Below are 12,100 nucleotides of genomic sequence, written 5' to 3' on the forward strand. Positions count from 1 at the left end.
TTCTTCCCATTTTACAGGTTCCCTTATTCTGCTCCAATTTGCCACCTCCCGGAATTCACAAGCTCGAAGCTTGAAATTTTCAGGCTAATTAACATTGTCTGCTTTGCAGATATCAGGAGTTGGTTGGCCAACAGAAACATCAGGCAGTGCAGACGTGGCGAAGTCGGATCAAGTTGTTCTTAAACAGCTGCTTTCAGTGTGACGTGAATTTTTTTCCAAAGACAATCGATACATCTCATTACATTAAATTCAATACATGCACGTACATTCAATTTGTGCATGACTCTCAGAATGACCTGATCCTTGGTGTAGAGTTGGCTGATGCATGTAAATAATTTATCTCATGTCTCTTATATTTCCTAGATATTTCCCAACAAGTCCTTAACAGTTCATTGGTGCCAGTTCTGTGTTCCAGCGAGGAAAGGAGAGAGGAGAAGCTGCTGGTGGAAATGAAAGCCTGCTCTGCCGAGACAGTTAGTTGCCAGTCCATCTGTGTGGACACCCAAAGTGCTCCAGTTGTCACAAACATTCTGCATTTCTGTCCGCGCCCTCTATAACACACACTGATGGAAGGAGATGGAGGAAAGGAATAAAGAAAATAGGAATTGAGTGAAAAAGAGGGCACGCGAGGTGAGGCCAAGGCGGCGACGCAGGAACGCAGGAAGGAAAACAAGAGGAGATTGTTATTTCCCATTTGCTCCTCACTGTAGGCACATGAATATCGTCAGCTCCTGCGGTGCGTAGCGTGGGAGTGGAATGAGAAAACTTTGGCCCAGGTTCACGTCTAATTTCTCTTAGTTATTTAGCCTTTCTGCTTGTGAAACTTTCAATCTCAGAGGCCCCTGGGGGTCCAGATTATCTCTTTCGTTTGGAGAAAATGAGCCGAGCTGGAAGCTACATTACCTCCCCTGCCTTATGTGAGCTCATTTTTTCCCACACCACCATTAGCTCACTAAAGCCATTTGGAGGCGCACAGTGTAGAGTTTCCATGTTCATCAGTAAGTGCCTGGCATTCCTTCAGTCGGTTATCACCAGAACTGTCTCTGTGTGATACAGTAATTCATGCCTCGAGCTTATGTTTGTGTGCCAGGATGATTATACAAAGGACATTTTGATGGAGCAGAGATTACAAACTCAAAAGTGGTATTCAGTCATCTCTACTTCATACTCACACTTGAGCTTTGGTGAGACAATACAAGTGGCATTATTCGAAAAATGAGCTGGAACTAATGCAGAATTAATCAGCGCTTTAATAGCACAGGCCAGACTTTCTCTTTTTACAGAAAGAGAAATAGAAAAAGCAAACTGCAGTGAGGCCTGTGAGATTGCACATGTTGGGCCTGAACATTTGTGTGTCTCGGTGTGCGTTTCTCTCTCTGAATTGCCGTTTTTTTACCTTCAGGTGCGGCAACCTGCTTGGACTCTGATGATACAGGAACTAGTTTTGAGGCATAAACAGACCTTTTGGTTTCAGTCACGACTGATTTGGTGACTCCTGCGGTTACTGTGGCAATGGAGCCGAGCGTGAAGCAAGTCTGAGACTTTGACTCTCTGTTGGACAGAGGTGGATTTTCTCACTCCAGGCTAGGAGTTTGTCAGCAGCGATGCGGGAGTAGGACTGGACTTTCATGCTGAACGGAGCATCGAGCTTGAAGGCAAAAGTTTCACTTTACAGTCTGAGTTATGCTCCTTAACTGCGTCGTCCTGAGCGACGGACAGCGAATGATATCGCTGATGCGAAAACAGCCACAAAATTAGTTGCTTTTGCCGAGTTGAGCTGAGCCCACCAGCACAGATTGGACCTTGCGAAGGAACTCCGAGTAGAAGCGCGTCTCCTTCACGAGTGAATCCAGCTGAGGCGCGTCCAGCTCGGAGGAGGTCCTGGGTCAGTCCCAAAACAGGCTTGAGGGATTACATTTTCCCATCTGGCCTTGAAACACATCCCTCAGGAGAACCTGGGAGGTTGGAAAAGTCTGTGCTAGCGTGACACAGGCCCAAATAAACTGCCAAAAGGAACAGACAGATGAAAGGATGGCGCGATGGATGGAGCTGCATTTCAGCACCTACTGATTCGGAAATACGACAGAAGAAAAGCGAGTCAATATAAAGTCCATGAAACAGACCTCGTGCCTGCTGAGGGGATTCATTGTGTTATATTTTATATTTTTACACTCAACAGTCTGTTTAAACTTCTCCCATACAAAAGATGTGTGTGAAATCTACTGTGTGTATGAGATTCTCGAAATCTCGTGCTTTAAAAAATGACTTGAAATGGCAACCAGACACGCATGCATGGAACATCGTTGCTAAACACACATCTGCCGTAGATAGTGCTGAAAAAGGGTTTGATACGGTGCGTTAAACGGCGGCGACGACTTGATCAGTCATCAGGGATCTGTGCGCCGTGCCTGTTAAGATGTTCGGCACGCCATGGCTGTGTTTCCTGACAAACCACTGTGCAACAAGCGCAGGAGATTCATTAATACACAAGCGTCTCTGTACAATAGCTGCCTGTCTGTTGTTTCTGCTGTAGAGAAACTCCTCAGCAGCCGAGCTGGGCTGATGTTACAATAATAATTAGTAGAGTTGGGAAGGTATCCATAGTAACCACTGTCCTTGGACTTACATAGAAAGTCAACAACTTCTGACCCTTTTACACTTCAGTCTTTCCTTTGCTGGTTTTTCCATTTTTATTTTGATTTGTTTGAAATCTTGAGCTGCACTTGGATTAAAATCTGACTCACGACGTCCTGATGGAGGCGGCGTCTGGCGGTCTGAATACTCTGCATGCTGCAGGCTTCTGGACTGTGAGCCACTGGTGACTGGGAAGCTGTAGGATGGGAAGAAAAGAGATAAAGAATGCAGACTCTGTGTGAATATATGGTTGTATAAAGTCAGACATAATAGACTTTGTCTCCGTCTTTTTGCACTCTACATGAGCTCCATTGTTAGAGTTGAAATCCCGAGCGGCTGATCCATGGGTGACTTTGGCGTCTGCTCATAACAATACCCCGACATGACAGAACGCATCTTCTTTTCTGGAACAATGTAAAGAGAAATTATTAAATCATTGAAGATTACACAGTAACCTGGCGGGTTCCCACAGAGTTGCATTGCTCCTCCGCCAACTGAGCTTTCTGACACCCTTAGCTTCAGGCCGTGTTATTCTCACCGACGCCGTAGGTTTTGTTTTTGGGGTTCCACAGATTGTCGTGCGAGTAAAGTGGCACATCAAACAACAGAAAGGGCTTTAAAATGTCACTTCTGGGTCGGAACTGTAATTGGTTATTCGGCTGTTTTGTCCAGCCTTTAACATTTTTCCCTCTCTAACCGGCTCTAACCTCGCTTTTCTGTCCATCGCTCGCCCGAGCTGCACTGTCTCAGCTAACATTTATTGCCAGTTATGGACCCCATGAATAATTGATCTCGATTCTATTTAAGATCCTGACGAGGACAAATGGTACAGGGCTACACTGGCCAATATTTCTCCCTCCACTGCCCTAATAGGAGCCCTCTTTACCCGCACCACTGCAGTCATTTTTCCTCCCCTTTCATATTCTCTCTTGTCTTCCCCTTGGTTTCCTTTTCTCTTAGTGTGCTGTACCAAATCCCTGACACTATTTTAAGAACTGGAATCATTCCAGACGGTATGAAGGGTATTATAGAGGCGTAGCTGTAGCACCATGACGGATGATGCCAGTGTTGGCCAATAGTGGAGAGCGGGTGAGGATTTATCTCTGTGGTTTTGTAGCGGACTGGTCCTTTATTGTCACAACCAGGGGGATCATTTGAAAACAACGATGCGGGACCAAAGCACATCTATTAGTGATATGATGCGAACACTACGATCAATGCTTATTACGTTGGGTTCTTGTGTGCGTAGAGGTGGTCCAATTTATTAGCTGTGTTTGGGTGTGTTGTGTTATGTGGCTGGCGGGGTGAAGTACAGCATGTCACTGGGCCCAGACCAGAGAACGGGGCTGGATCCAACTTCAGAAGTGATGGCGGACCATTAGAGTGTGTACATGCTGCAGGAGAAGCCGAGGATATGGATCCAATGGACTTTATTGAACAAACACACACTCACATGTAGGCAGGCGAGTAATTCACTCCAACACCAACCATAATGAGCAGCTTTCTCCAAGTGTTAGCATTTATCTTGTTCTTGGATGAGTTCGGTGTTTGAAACTCGGTATTGGGCCTGCCTGCAGAAGTTCCTCCTCTCTGTTCCCGCACAATTTATGGCGCTTCAGACTGTGCTGGCATTGCTCTTGGCGGTTGGATGTGGCAGAGTGAAAAGAAAAGTTTAAAGCTTGATTAGATTTTTTTGATTTTTTGTTTACGGAGCCAAGCTGCCCCAGTATCACTCAGTGACAGTTGAGTCCTGTCAGCTCAACCTGCTCTCGCCATGTTGTAAACAGAAGGCTGCCCACGCTGATGAATGACCCTCTCCTTTTGAGCTTTTCTCTCTCGTTTCATCTGCATCCCTAAAATCGAGTGTGTTGTCCACACATGGCTCTTAAACCGTTGTAAATCTCTGCCTTCAAAAAATGTGGGTGCTTTGAGATGTAAAGTGAGGCCTGGAAAAGTCAACCAAAATCAGGCTGTTTCCAGGTCTGTTTTGAAATCTTTCCATTCCAAAGTGTTTGTGCTTTGTTCTGCAGGAAAATTCTGACAGCTCGGCAGAAGGCATCCGGCGGGTTTACATGAACACGGTGTTGACAATGTCAATGGCAATGACATTGCAGAGTGCAGGCAGTTGTGCTTGTGATTGTCATCTCTGGTGGGTGCACAATGGAAGTGTTAGAGCCTGCACGGTGTCCTGCATGTGGCTGCATGTGCAAGATGCATCCACTGGGGCTGAAATTTTAAGCTCCAAAAACTGCAGCCTGCCTCAAAAAAAAACACAAAAAAAACTGAAGAAACCTTAAATTGAGATACACGAATAAACAAATAATTCTTCATAAGTGCTTCAAAGTGTTTCTTTAGCTTAGTGCAGTGTAATATTTACATATATTCTAAGTGACAGTATCTCCAGGAGACTCTACTCCTCTCTGACTGTGATTACACACATCCAAACATCCCCGACAGCTTCTCTAAGGGCCATTTTACACATAAAGTAAAAAGGTCAGATGTACTCCTCACTGGGCTGAATCCTGCTTCACAAATAAGCTTTAGTGCCTTTCCTGTTTCGCACTAACTTCAGTGTTGTGTAAAATTTGTTCCATTTGATCCCTCTGTGGTAAACGTGCCCCCCCACTCTCTCTAGTGTTTGGTTGGTCAATGTGGACACACCATGGTGACTCAGTTTGCAGTGGCGTTTGGTGTTTTTCGCAGTGACATCATAACCACGGCAGTTAATCAACACATAGCACCGGATGCTGAGGTTCCTCTGACAGCCTGAAATGCTCTGCCTGCTGGCCCCATTCTACAAAAAGTAGTGTGTATATGCACATACATATGTATTTGTTTTCCATGACAGCTTCCAACTATAGTTAAACTCAGATTGATTATCACATTCAATGTGGCCCACAGTTATAAAACACACTGAGGTGCTAATCACTAGACCTCTCTGACAACTCCTCAGAGAAACAAACAGCTATGTTGTAAAGCTGCTTCATTTTCATTCCCAGTGTTTTGGTGAGCAAAAAAAAATGGGTGAGAGAGAGTGAGATCGAGGGAGAGAGGAGCAGGAAGAGAGAGAGAGAGATCTCCCAAATTCAGGCCGTGCGATCACACCTCCACTTCATTTGTGTTGTTTCCAATCAAAGCTACCATTGAATTTCTCTAATTTGGACCTCTTTGGAAACGTGATAACCAAAACTCGTGAACCAACTTATTATATCTGTTTTATTTTCTCTCTGTCTTCAGATTCACAGCAGTGGGCAGACAGAGACCTGCGGCCTCATCTTGTATTGTTAAGGTCTAAAAGTTTTATTCCTAAACAGAGTGACCTGATATAGTTCACCCACATTCAGCCGTGCTCACCACCTGCCCAGATACACCTTCGTGTCTTTGTCCTAATCATCAGCCATTTTCCTTTCGTTCTTGTCAGATCACAGTTCACAGCTTTTTTTTTTCTTTTCTTACGGCTGTTTGAAACTGTTTTTTTTTTTTTTTTTTTCCTTTGGTAACTCGCTGCTGAACAGGGAATAAACCCGGGTTGCCTTTGATCGAGCAGAAAGAAGAAAAACTTGATGTTTTGGGGCGACATGTGAAGTCGCCTCTAAGAACCGTTTCTATAATGTGAATTTGTGGACTTATGCTTGATGGACATGGGAGATCACCACCACAGCAGCCAGAAACAGGAGACTGAGTGAGTTCAGCTGATCCTAACAATGTGTGTGTGGGAGATCTGAGTCTGAGTCATGGTTTTGACTGCTTGCCTTTCTCTGTATTTGTGTTTATTGCCTAACATATTGTACCAACGATGTGGGACTGAGTCTAACTGCTGAGCCATTGTTTGCTGAACCGAGTTAAAATGTTAACGCTTGCTTGGTTGGCCATGTTAACAATGTTTTCTCTTTGGTTTTAACTGCAGTCTGCACACGACTAAATGAATATATTTCAAAAGTTTTGTGCACACATATGGAGGCCACATGAACAAGTAATAATTATCCTCACAAAATATGAAGTTTGATCTCTGGAGCAACAGATTTTTGTTTTGTTCCGCTAATGAGCAGCTTGTTTGTTCATGTTTGATCCTAAATGGGAGATTTTGATTGCAGGGACTAATTTTCTTTTGTTGATTTGGAGGCTTTTATTTTAAAGTAGATTTTATTGAGCTTTTGTGAGTGTTTGGTGAATAAACAATGAAGGAGGGGGGGCAAACTGCTGCAGCAGCCAGGCACTGGCATGGAGAAGAATCATATGGAAGATTACAGTTTCTATTGTAAGCAAAGCAGTGCTCTTTGCACTAGTTCCTTCCTACTCCGTGGCTCTCTCTGAAGTGGTTTATTTATAGAGCCATCTGTATGAATACGTACGTGCTTTCCACCTTCTGCAACACAACTCTCTATTCTCTCACATGTTCCAACCTCCCTGGCTTCTAACCTATCGGAATATTTTGGGTTCAGTTGTGACAACCTTCTGTCTGCCAGCATCCATGTTGGATGGTGTGTGTCTGTCTGTGCGTTTGTGTGTGTATAAGTGTGATAAAAGACAGATGTCAGACCTAGATGGAGATGGCATGGGGAGGAGGAGCGCGGGCCAACCTCAGCCCAGTTGCCTGGAGTGGGTGGAGATGGGGTGGCACATGTATAATTGACAACCTATGTTTCCTCTCCATAGAGTTTATGACATTTTCTCTCTGTAATCTCCTTTTTCTGGCCGGCACAGGATATGGCAGTGGGCTGGGCTGTGAGTCGGAGGCTTGGATGGAAATGGCACGGCAGAGCACAAGCTTGGCAAGGAGAATATGAAGGGGAGAAAATGCCAAAACAGCCTTGACATTCTTTTTTTTTTTTTTTCCCCCGTTTCGTTTCTTTCTTTATTTTTTTTGCCCCACGTCAGTGTTGCAATTTTAGCAGGAAGCAGGCCTGTCACTGATAAAAGCGGTGAGGATGGGATGTGGGCTCGGGTGGGGTGGGGTTGGGTTAGGGGGAGGAAATGATGTTAAATCCCCATGCGGGCATTTAGTTTCAATATTGTAGGTGGGATCTAAGAAGGTTTTGATGTGAACGATGGCAGAGAAGAGTGAAAGTGAGTAATTTGTTTGGTGCCGCTGATCAAGAACTGAATAGATTTTCCTTCCACTGCAGATTATCTGCTGTGAAACTTAGGGCTTTATACGCAGGTGGGCGTATTTCATATAAAAAAAAAAGATCAATTCTTACCATCTATTCATTCTCATCAAACAAAGTACGAAATGGTTTTTGAAACTGAGTTTAATCACCTTTTTTTTTTTCTTTGAGCAAACAAAGTTATCTAACCACATAAGCTACGTAGCTATCTCGGTTCTGCTGGGGAACAGGTGTGCACTTCAGGGAACACGGGTGAAATCGGTGTCTCATAGCCATTTTAAAAGGTCGAACTGTTGCAGCACCAGCAACAAGTGCTGGCGTTCAACAAGCAGCTTCTGGTCTTCACAATATTTAAAGGAAAAAGAAAACATTCAGGTGAGAAACCAGACAGTGTGTTCAGTTTCCATTGAAGTGATACCATCATGGTTAAAGTGTAATCGTTATTTTCAAGAGGAAGTTTGTGTCATACATTGAGATTTTCCTTCGTTTCCTCCTCTGAATTAGTTACTCTCTTCTGTCTGACTTTACTTTTAAGTGCTGAGTTTGAATTCTATCAGGACATTGATTAAATATTAAGGCTCAATCTCCTGTCTGTGTCTGTGTGTGTGTGTGTGTGTGTGTGTGTAAATAAAATTCTGTGGGTTTTTTTTTTTTTTGTTTTTTTTTGAGATGCATTTGTGTGTATGAAAACAGACGGTGTTATATTCTTGTGACCACCTTCCTTTCACGTGACAGTCCTTCCTCTCAAACTGCATCTCCACAGCTCAATCAGCTCATGGCACCTTGTGAAATGCTAATACACACACAGAAATGCACTACTTCATCCTTACCAATGCATCTGTCTGAGCAGCTCCTATCTGAATGCACAGGACGCGCCACAGAGAGAAAGAGACGCATCAAGAAGATTAACTAGATTTTGTCTTTCTCTCAATCTCACTTGTCTTCTCCTCCCTCCACCTCTTCGGTCCTTTCACCCGGCTCAGCTCACTTTCTTTCACCTTGTTTTGTTTGCCACCCCATGCATTGCAATTTCTCTCACCTCTTCGCCTCCCCCTCCCTTCTACCTAACAGCTACCTCTCTGCTAGCACCTATTAATTTATCTCCTGCCCCCCCCCCCTTTCACTTGCCTTCACTCCTTTCACTTTCATGAATCCAGCTCATCACAGTTCTAACCATCCAGCTGAGCGTGCATTGTTTTTGCGCCATGCTGTTCCACATCATGGCGTTCGGAGCATGTTGAACTCCCCCATCTCTCTCCGAGCGTTTTATCTCCCACTTCACTGTTTATTTGTGGTCTCTGGGAATTGTATGAATCAAACAGAGCAGGTGGAGATAAGTAGGGATTTCTATATTGCCTATTCCCATTTAAATGCAGGCATTTACATTCCTCCAGGCTTAGCCAATTAAGCTATGCTATGTGCCCAATTAGCCAAAGTGCTGTGCTATTAAATGCTTTGCTTTTTGTTGCCCAACCTGCAGGAGTGCAAATTACAAATGCACGAGAGTGAGTTCCTGTCTCTGTCTTGTTGTGTCTCTCTGCTTTCTACTCTTGCATCAGTCTGCTTTTTTCTGCACAGATGCATATTTATAAAGGACTTGCAGTCATAGTTATAAGCTACATAGGATTTTTGTAGCGCTACACTTTCCTTTAGGGCGTGGATGTGCTGTGCAAATACACAAATACAAACCACCCACTGACAGCAAATCGACAAGGGCAGCATTTGTCAGCGCATGTGTGCACACATACACTCGCACCCTTGCGTAAACAGAGACACGCACAGACTTGAAAGAAATGAAATTTGTGATGAAAGCAAACATGTTAATCACATAAGTTCAATTTTCAGAGCAAAGTAAAAGGATTTATCCCCTGGCTGGCAGGAAAGGTTATTTGTTTTCTGAATATGAAGTGATTTTTTTTTTTCTTCTTTTTTCTCCCTTGTGTGCTCGTCATCCTCCCTTGAAATGCTGCGATTGGCTCAGCTTGAATGAAGAAAGTAAACACGAACACTAAATTATTTAATTTTCTTAATGGAGCTTAGGCAACCCACCTCTTCAAGCCTTTTATTGTGAGGAAAAAAAAGTACATAAAGGCCAGATAAGGAGACGATTGTGATGTGAAAGCAGCACAGAGCTGTATGCTCCCGCCGCCATCCATCCTCCTCGTCCAGTTCTTCACAAGCAGCGCGACGTCTTGGTCAAGGACACTGTAACCCGCCGACCGGCTGGATCTGAACTGAACCACTAGCCCTGAAAATCACATTCTGTTTTCACACCAGGTGAGGGAGGATAGATGAACATGTGCGTACTTCATTTTCAATATGTGACCTTATGTTACCTGACGGAGCGATGAACATCCAAATGCTTTGTTGTCTTTTTAAAAAAACCAATTTGGATTCGAATTCTGCCTGCGGGAGACGGCCATATGTCGGCATTTAACATCCAACACCGACAGCAGATTTTTGTCTTCTCCCAACTTCTGAACTCTTATATGGTGCAAAACTGTCATATGTAAAACGTTTACAGCAGAGAATAGTGTTACTAACTCACCGGAGTACTCTCTGACACGGTTTGGCTCTAAGCAGTGCAGATGTTGATGGACTGACATGTTTTCCTCTCAGGGCTTGATGTTGCTGTATGTGCAGCGGTAAACTGCGACTCGACTGCAGCTGACGCCGGCTCTTGCACAGATGTTTCCTGCACATGCTGAACTGCAGTCTGTGTGCTAAAGACACTGACTCAGTTCGTGTTAGCCTCGTAGCTTGTTAGCCGTTGGATATTACTCCTGAGTTCTGCTGACTCTGGACTTTGGAGCAACTTGCTGCTGTCGTTTTGTTAAACTCCTTTTAATGGCTCTTTGTGAGAGTTTGTCCCTCAGTGTTGGTTATTCTCAGCCTGCCTGTAGATGTAGATTTTTTTGTTTGTTTGTTTGTTTGTTAAGCAGGTTATCATTCATATGATTGTTGTCTGAGATGAGTTTGGGAACCAAATTTATAAAGACTGTGGCAGTTAACACTGGCATTTGTCCAACATGGAGACAATATTGGTCTGGTTTAAGTCAGATTTTGGCCTCTTAGAGCTGCTAAAGGGCTCCAGCTTTGCTTCAAATTTCTTTTTTCCCTTTTTCATGTCTGAATGACTCTGGCTGAATAATTTAATGCCTGTTTTCATTAGTTAGCGGCTAACATATCATGATGACGTTTACAAACTGAAACACTGCTGTTACTGCTAGTGGAAGAAACCAGGTTATATGTAACTGCTTACAATTCAGATGCCACCTACCTAAAGTGAAGTGTGTTTCTTTTCCTCTCACCTCTGGAGCTACTTCATATAATCTAAAAAGACAAAACAAATGTGCGACCCGAGCTGTATCTTAAGGAGAAACTAGGTTACATTACCAGCCCGGCTCAACGCCCGGCACAAAGACGCACATATAAACTTTGTCCTGTTCCAATTTGAAGCTCTCAGGAGTGTTGTCACTCTTTGCTTAGCCCAGCGGGCAACGCTCGAGATTGCAAATGCTTTCCTCTGTTAAAGCCATTTATTTTTTGTTGACAGCTTTATTATAGCTTTCCTCTCATTTGCATAGGTAATCAGCCTAGCCTTTCAGAACCTGTTAAGATTTAAGATGGCAGCCACTAATTGGAAAAGGGAAGGCAATAAAGCAACATTTGAGCTTGAGTTTTCCAAATTCCTCTCTTTGCGTGCGACCAATAAAGGGAAGTCCCTACAGCTTAGGACAGATTAACTTGTTTTGTCTTTTTGGCCTGAGATGAAACGTATGAAGCGGGTTAATTGCCTCGGCCCAGCTGGTAATAAAAAAAAAAATTGTCTAAAGTGCATAATCTTCTCAAATCCTTGGCTCTTCTATGACGCTGACTTGAACAGCCAGGAGAGAAAGAGAGAGACACTTGGCAGCCATATTGAGCGGTCGTGTGTACACTGCTGCTGTTTACCTGCAACAGCTCAGGAAAATATTAATTTATCCATATTTGAAACGATCTCTTCTTGTCAAACTCTTACTCTCCCTCTTCGTGCACGCCCAGGTGCACATCCACAGCCTTGTGGGTCACTGTTCAGTCATCTTTCAAACTAGCGGCTGCATACTGATGCTGGCACGAATGCACACACACGTGCGTTTGCTCTGTGGGCCACGAGAGCGCGGCTCAATGTGACTCACGCCGCCGCACAAATGGAAATTTTAATGAAGTGAGCGCAGCAGTGGTTTTTCTCCTCGCACTTCCTGGTGCGGGAGGATGGCACTTTAACAAGCCTGGCCGAAAATGGACCAGAGATTTCATTAGAGATGGAGGCAAAAAAAAAGAAAAAACTCCAGTCACCTCCCGTTCCCCACCCCCAC

This window comes from Echeneis naucrates, chromosome 13 (genome assembly GCF_900963305.1).
Source record: "Echeneis naucrates chromosome 13, fEcheNa1.1, whole genome shotgun sequence".
In the NCBI taxonomy this organism is placed as follows: Eukaryota; Metazoa; Chordata; class Actinopteri; order Carangiformes; family Echeneidae; genus Echeneis; species Echeneis naucrates.